Here is a 7,833-nt window from a genome sequence, read left to right on the forward strand (position 1 = left end):
AAAAAATAATAGTTGGATTAATCGATTAGAAAATAATTGTTTGGTACAGCACTACTTCAGACTTAAGTAGGACTTCTTGTATAGGTGAGGGTGATCATCCTCCAACTGAATACAGAAGAGTTTTACTAAAAGTAAACAGTTAATGATAAGCAGAAACAAGCAACTCAAAGCTAAACAGAGCTTTAGACTACTTTCATTTCTGAATTCAGAAAGAAAACCAAAACCAGCACATTACGGTAGGCAAGGACTGACCACCGCCCGAGAGCGGCGGTGACTGACTGGTAACCAGCTCTGCTCTAATGTGATCAGGTCCAGTCACTCAGTCATGTGACTCTCATCAAAACCATCACACCAAACGTCTGTGGTATAAAGCGCACGCTTCAGTGAATCACTCTGAACTACAAAAGCAAATGAAATGCAGGGTTGTACAGCGGCACAAATAAATAACAATCTACAAATCTAATTTAAGAGTTAATTCCCAAACAAGGTTAGGGTACAAAATWAAATACAACCATGCTAAAAAATAAGTATTCTACACTGCTCAAAAATGTCCTATGAACAAGCAAACCAAAGCGAGAGAGATCACAACCGCTGCTATAAATGTGACACTTTTAAATGTTGCCGCCACAGAACTGAAGCCACTTGCTTCCCATGTTTTCATGCATGAATGGATTCATAAACGCAAAAGAGGTTACTCTTTGACAAACTCTTCAGTAGCTAGCCAACTCGTGGCTGAATTTTGTAAAACAGGAAGTATGAAGAAGTGGGAGGATGGGAGTTGTTAACGTGATGACCAAAGCACAAAGAAGTAAAATATATTTTTTATCATTCTCACCGAGACATTGGAGGAACCTGGTTCACACAATCAGGTCTCAATGGGTAAAAGAAGCTATTAGTATATAAATAAATATACTTAACAGCAATGAGGAAATTAGACAGGTAATAGTGATGCTTCTTTTCGTCAGAGTATACAAAACCACCACTGGAGTTTCAGCTGTTCTGATAATTGGTACGGTGAGTTTGTAAGTATAAAACACTCAGACATACTGAGAAAAAAAGTCAATAAAAGGTGTGGTGCTCACAGGACGAGGTTGGTCAGACCTAGAATCAGAGGACCGAGCTGTTATGCACCGGCAGACCTGCCAAGCACAATTAGCACCATGTGACTCAGTCAGAGAGAAAGCTCGGTCCAATGTCGGAGAGCAACGAGGCTGAAGTGTAATGAGACGGGCTGAACGGTCACGCCTCAGTCCCGGACATTCCTACTGCCTCAGGCTAATTAAGCTCTGGCAGATGGCATCACCTGCTCCAAGGCATGGTAGGAATTTGGCACAAAAAGCACGAGTTTAAAACACGAAGCTTGTGGAATGTAATAAGTATTAGAAAACTGATTTGATTATACAACTTCAACTTGAGAAGGGAATTCTTCAGCTCGTTACACACTGGTGACAGACCTGATTTGCACCTGTAGATGTTACTACATATTTAACATTTCAAAATTCCACACATTTCTAAACTTTAATTTTCAGCAAAATCTATAGTCAAGCGATTTTCCACATTTAAGTACAAACTATTACCAATTTATACAGTAATCAGGCATTATAAAGTCAAAGTGGAAAAGCAAAAACTAAACAGGATAGGTGGGAAGGACACACATAAAAACCCTGTCTCTAAAGAGTTTATGCTCTGTAATAAACATCCACCCAGCATATAAAACTTAAGAGTAAAATAAAAAAAATGTTTGTATTTAAGATGGGCTAACTAGCTGCATAAAACACCTGCAATATGTCTAATGATTTTTTGCTTATTTAGCACGTTTTACTTTTGCTTGTGTTCATGATTTGTTGTCTCTCTCATTCACACACATCCAGCATGCAAGGTGCTTCTGATGAACGAAGCTTAGGACTATTTTGTCAAAAAAAAAAAAAAACTGTCAGCATGAGGGTTTGTGGAGTGAACTGCACACCTGTGAGAGCTCTCAATTAGTTCCTCAAATAACAAGCACAGATGAGATGGCTAAAATATTAACCACAAAAGAGGACGCGATGAACCAGAGCTGGTGACAATGTCCACATTTTAAATATGGGTGTGGACTCTGGTTGTTGGAGCAACTTGTCTGTACAATTTTTGTCTTACACACAAAAGAATAGATAACAGAACCGCAATGAAAATTCTCTACAATAACTTTTATTATTGTTATAATATTGACMTCGATATTAATTGTTTTCAGTTAAAAATAAACCCCATCTTCTGGTGTAAAAAAGATGCGGGTGAGTTTCTCGCCATGCTACAGTTCACAAGCAAGATAATTTCATTTTAGCAGCTAGCTTCGAGTGAATTAACAGAAGTTATCACGGAAGCTATTAGCTACGCTAGCAATCACCTGTTGAGCTACAAAAGTCTACAGTGCCCAGCATCAGTAGCAGTCAAACAAAACGACACAAATTCAAACTTAAATTAAGTTAAACATCATTATAGTCCGACACAAGACGTGTAATGGTGATTTAAATTCGCTGTAAGTTATACAAAGCAAACTACWAACCTAGCTAATACTGTTTTTTCAAATGTAGGCGCAGCTAAGGTACTAGCGTTACGCTAATAGCTAGCCAGCAGAAACAGAGAGCTAATTTAGCATAGTTCATAACAAATAAAGTGCAGAAACAAGTTTTAAACGTGCATTGTTCTCGTCGACATAGTGTTTCACGTGAGACGTAATGCAATGTGGTCATAAGAAAATGGAAAATAAAAACATGCTGGGATGGATTAGCTTATTAGCCAGTTATCGAGCGGCAGGATAGGAAGTTCGTTGAGGGAAACAACGGGACAACATCCACCTGATCCCGCTACCGCAGCTGCTCCTTACCGTTCCAGCGAGACCCGAGTCGGTCCGAGGCAGCCGCATCCGAAAACAGTGAGACCTCTTACTAATCCTAATAACTAACATTCCCCAAAGAGACCCGGTAGTAAGAAGTATCCCACATGATTGATCCAGTCCAGTTCTGTGTGATCCATTGGGAACAATCTCTGGCACACAGACGACGCATTCCACAGACTGAGTCCCCACAGAGCTCGGGTCTAATTAAAGGGACACTCACTGCTTTTCTCACGAGCACTTCAACGAGTTATACACAGAAAATACTCACCTGCAATAATATAATTACATATATTTAAGATAAATAAATACTGTAGATATTTATTAAAAACTTCACGGACTGTCGTTTCAACATAAAAAAACAAATAAAAACCAGGACAAAGCATTTCTTAGTGTTCTGCAAGGCATTGTGGGTAGTAGTCAGAGGTTATTTGATATAAACAAACCAGTGCTATTAAATTTAACTGTTTATCTGATGTCTCATGTGATTCATGGCAGAGAAAAAACTAAATGTGGTGAAATATTTGTCAATGCATGATGGGACTTTTTACAAGCAAGGGTTTGATAATTAAAAAAATGCACCTAACTTTTTTTTTTGTAAAAATATAATTTTGTGACTTGTGACAGCTTTATTTTTGATATGATTTTGATTGACATATTTTTATGCGTTTACCAATAAAATATAATAACTGCTTTCAGTGTTGTTTGGTCTTTCAGTTCATTTTATCCAGATAGATGAGCTGAGAAAGCCACAGGCATATTATAAATATTTAAATATTTCAGGTCCTACCCTACCAGGACCTAAATGATCCAGCAGTTAGTTGGGATTTCTACCCATGTTAATAAACAAAATACGATGTCAGCCGTGGCTATAAAAAGGATATCAAATAAATCTAAAAAAGCAGGCTTTTAGCAAAAATCTTATCTATGATCAAAAAGAAAAAAATTGTATAGTTCTTCTGGACGGGTTCTTCTCTAATGAAACATTTCGTCTCTCCTCCAAGAGACTTCTTCAGTCTGAGAGTTTCAGGCTAAATTCAGGCTTTTAAGCCCTGCCTCCATGTGACTGATACATCACATGGCTATCGTTGACACCTACTTAACACTTATTGTTAACAGGGGATGGAGTGATACCGGCAATAGCAGCACTGTAGGAGGGGGACAGCTGAAAACGGAGGCCTCCACCTCTGTTTAATGGTGGACGGTCTTTCTTCACAAAAATGCCTTCTTTTACTCCTCTCTCAAACCAACGTTCCTCCCTATCAAGAATGAGAACATCCTCATCTCTGAAAGAGTGACCGCTGGCCTGTAAATGAGTGAAAACTGCAGAGTTCTGGCCATTAGATGTAGCTCGTCTGTGTTGGGACATTCTTTTGAACAGTGGCTGCTTTGTTTCCCCGATGTATAACTGGTCGCAGTCCTCCTGGCACTTAATAGCATATACAACATTGCTCTGTTTGTGCCAGGGCACCGGCACAAACAGAGCAATGTTGTATATGCTGTTATCTATGATCTTAAAGGAAAGTTTAACACAGATCATTTTAGAGGAAATACACCGGGTCTGTATTTTACGGCATAAATTTACCAATTTAATATGTATAATTCCAATGGCCTTTTCATAGCAACCTCAGCATTTATATCAAATGAACTGTGACCCATCTACTAATAGAAAAAAAGTCATGTTTAATTTTAGTAGAAAAAAGCTCTTCCAGGTATCTCCAATATAGTTTAAATTTTAACAACAACAACGATGATAACAACTAGTATAATGTTTTAGGAGTATACAGTATTTATATTATAACTTACTGTATTATAACATATTATAACTAACTAGGAGTAATGCTAATATTATTATCTAAAATACCGATTAGCAATAGCTGTGGTTTGGTTATGTGTTAGAACTGCCTGCCATACATGCCTGTTTGTGTAGCAATTCCACACAATTTATTCATAACACTGTCACATTCAGCAGTGATGTTTGCTGAACTGAAGAAATATTTATTGTTTTCAAGTTCATGTGAACAAAAATGTAAAAATAACACACATTTGTTTAATGAAAAAGCTTTAAAAAAACATTCATTCATTACATGCCCTCTAACAGACAGCAAGATGTATAAATATTCTGGACACAGTGCAGCCTTCCTGTGTCTGCCACCAAACAGACAGCGCAGGCATGAAATGAAGAAACGAGAGCACAAGATGACTAAAGTTCCCTCATGCACTTCTCTCCACATGATCGGTTCAATCAAATGAAAGAAAAAAAATGTCACCAATTTTGAGAGCAGTTCTGTTTCCCTGTTTTCATTAAGTGATGTGAAATTCTCCACCAGCGTGCCACGTGGCTTACGAGAAAACTCTTTGCAGTTACAGTAATGTCAACAAATAAGCCGATTAGACATCGGTCTGTTTCTGTGGGAACAGCAAGGAAGACGTTTTGCAAATATGTGTTAATTATTAGCTTAAAAGCAACACCTTCTGTAAAATTAAAAGCTGCGTTATTTGTTTTCTGGCAGGTGCCATAGTTAGTTGCTGTTGCCTTTTTGCACTTGTAATAATCATAGAAATCTGTGTAAACAGAGCTATCTCGTATGTCAAGTTGTACGGATTGTTCGTAAATTACATACATTTTACCACATTTTGCATGTATACAGACTTAACATAATAAGCAGTAAATCGTATGGATTTTTTTTTTTCAAAAATCTTGTTTCAAGTGCCAGCAGACTAAGGACTTTTTGTGATAATTATGGCTTTCTGAAGGCCAAGAGACAGATAAACATCCAAAGAACAAGTAAGATAAGTGTTCATATCTTTTGTTTGGCGCAGTCTGCTGGCTTCTTTAGATTTATTGATTTTTTGTGTACAGTGCCCTAAGACAGCTCTTGTGACCTGGCACTATATAAATAAACTGAATTGAATTGAATTGTTGTCATTTTAGTGCAGAAAAATAAATATTTTTTAGAAACCTAAAGCTGCCATAATGTTTATGCCATAATAATCCATATTAAATAAATATAATGTTATTAATAATAAATACCATATTATCCATAATAACCAGACACGTGTGATGCTTTAAAGCAGGGGCTCTCAAGCTATTTGGGTCTGGGGACCCCTTACAAGGGTGAAAAAATTCCAGGGACCCCCCCATAAACCCCAYGTTGTTTTAAAAGATAATTTATTGTCATTTCAACCCCTAAACGCCAGGGGAATGTATATATTTTAATTAAGTTTATTATGTTTGTTTCATTAGTTCATTGTTCTCCATGCATTTTTAAAAATAAAAAACATTAAAAATTTAGTGAAATTTTTTGAGGACCCCCAAGATACCTCTCGCAGACACCTGGGAGTCCTGGGACCCCAGTTTGAGAACCTCTGCTTTAAAGGAGTATTTATATATGTAATTAATTAGTCTGTAAACACTTTATAAATAATTAATTAGACTAAGTGTTTGTTAAGCATTAATTAAAGATGAGAAAGACATAAAACTGTCTGGTTTCTTGCCAAATAGTGAGCCAAATCTATATAGTGTAAAACCGTATACTATTTATTAATGACTAATAAACATGTATAAATGTCATAAGGGAGACTTATAGTTTACTGTTTTACACTTTCCAATAAGGCTTCCTTTGATAGTTGTGGAAATGTATGATACAGTAATGCAGTACAATATTATATGTAGGTAAATATGTGTTTACAAATCATTATTGTGCTAATAAGGAAATAATCTAGTCTGAAATGTTTACTATAGCACCTTTAGATGTAATATATACATGAACAGAAAAAAACGGACAGCTTTGTCTCTTTCTTGTCCTTAATGCATAATAAACACTTAATAAGGATTTTTAAAGTATGTTTAATCAATAACCTATCTAAAAATATTTATAAGCGTTTTACGTATGATGATTTTTTTAAGGTGTCCTAAAGTTTCAGCTTGTTTTGTTTTAGTAAAAATCCTGATACTGCATAAACACTGTGTGTGTTTTTATTTTCATTATGGCTAAATGTAATAAATGTAGGATTTGTTCAACATTTTATAATTCTTGTGTTCAGGGAAGCAAAGAACATTTAAAAACCTAAAAAAGAAATGTGTGTGTAGTTTCTGTACATTACAGATTAGACAATTCAATTCTGTTCGTCATCACAGATATATTTTAGCTACTTTTTTATTTGTAAAGAAAAAATCAAACCTTACTTATGCACTATATAGGAAATATAACAAAAGAAACAAGATATATTAGGTCCCTGCCAATTAAAGTCTTAAATACTTCATATTATTAACTGATCCAGCTTTTTAAAATGATCCTTTAGTGTCGTTTCAGCATGTTAATCTCCCACTAAAGCTTATTGTATGCACTTCATTTTACATTTTGTTGTAGTAACAACTGTTTCTGCCAAGAGAGCAGTTCTACAGATCTTTCAGTAGAAATCTCTCAACATTTTTACTGCAGCGCACTCACTTAGGGGAGAAAGCCAAAGGAGCATTAAAATGCCTGAATAATGCTTTCAGACAAAACATGGCTCAGTTTCTTAAAACTTATTCAACACAAAACTAAAAGAATGTAGCAAATAAGAACTATAATTTCACAGAAAACTAAAAAAAAAAAAAAAAAGAAATCCTGAAAGATCTGCGCTAATTTGTCTGAAAACATACCAATGAATATAACAGTTAAAAAAGTACTGGTTGTATTAAGATCGATAAGTTAGAAATACTTCGCATTTTTCTGAAGAAACCAAACTTCACCTTTTTGATTTTAACCAGATAAAGAACTGTCAGCAAGACATGAAACTATAACACAGTTATAAMCCAGCTAAATTCATTAATTTTCTCTTATAATGAGAGTTAAATATCATTTTATGGCTGATTCTTTTGATGACAGTTTTTGGTGTGTGTGCACGTGTGCTCGGTTGTTTTCAACTGCATGCTCGAGTGCTCCCATAAGTGTGTGAGTGTGCATGCAGTGAGT

General features: G+C 35.8%; 1 protein-coding gene across 2 annotated transcripts in view; it reads right to left on the reverse strand.

Moving 5' to 3' along the window:
- Positions 1-7,833, reverse strand: part of arhgef18b (rho/rac guanine nucleotide exchange factor (GEF) 18b) — a 52,841-nt gene that overhangs the window by 27,290 nt on the left and 17,718 nt on the right. The gene's annotated exons all lie outside the window — the stretch shown is intronic.

The sequence above is a fragment of the Austrofundulus limnaeus genome, unplaced genomic scaffold (genome assembly GCF_001266775.1).
Source record: "Austrofundulus limnaeus strain Quisiro unplaced genomic scaffold, Austrofundulus_limnaeus-1.0 Scaffold8, whole genome shotgun sequence".
NCBI lineage: Eukaryota > Metazoa > Chordata > Actinopteri > Cyprinodontiformes > Rivulidae > Austrofundulus > Austrofundulus limnaeus.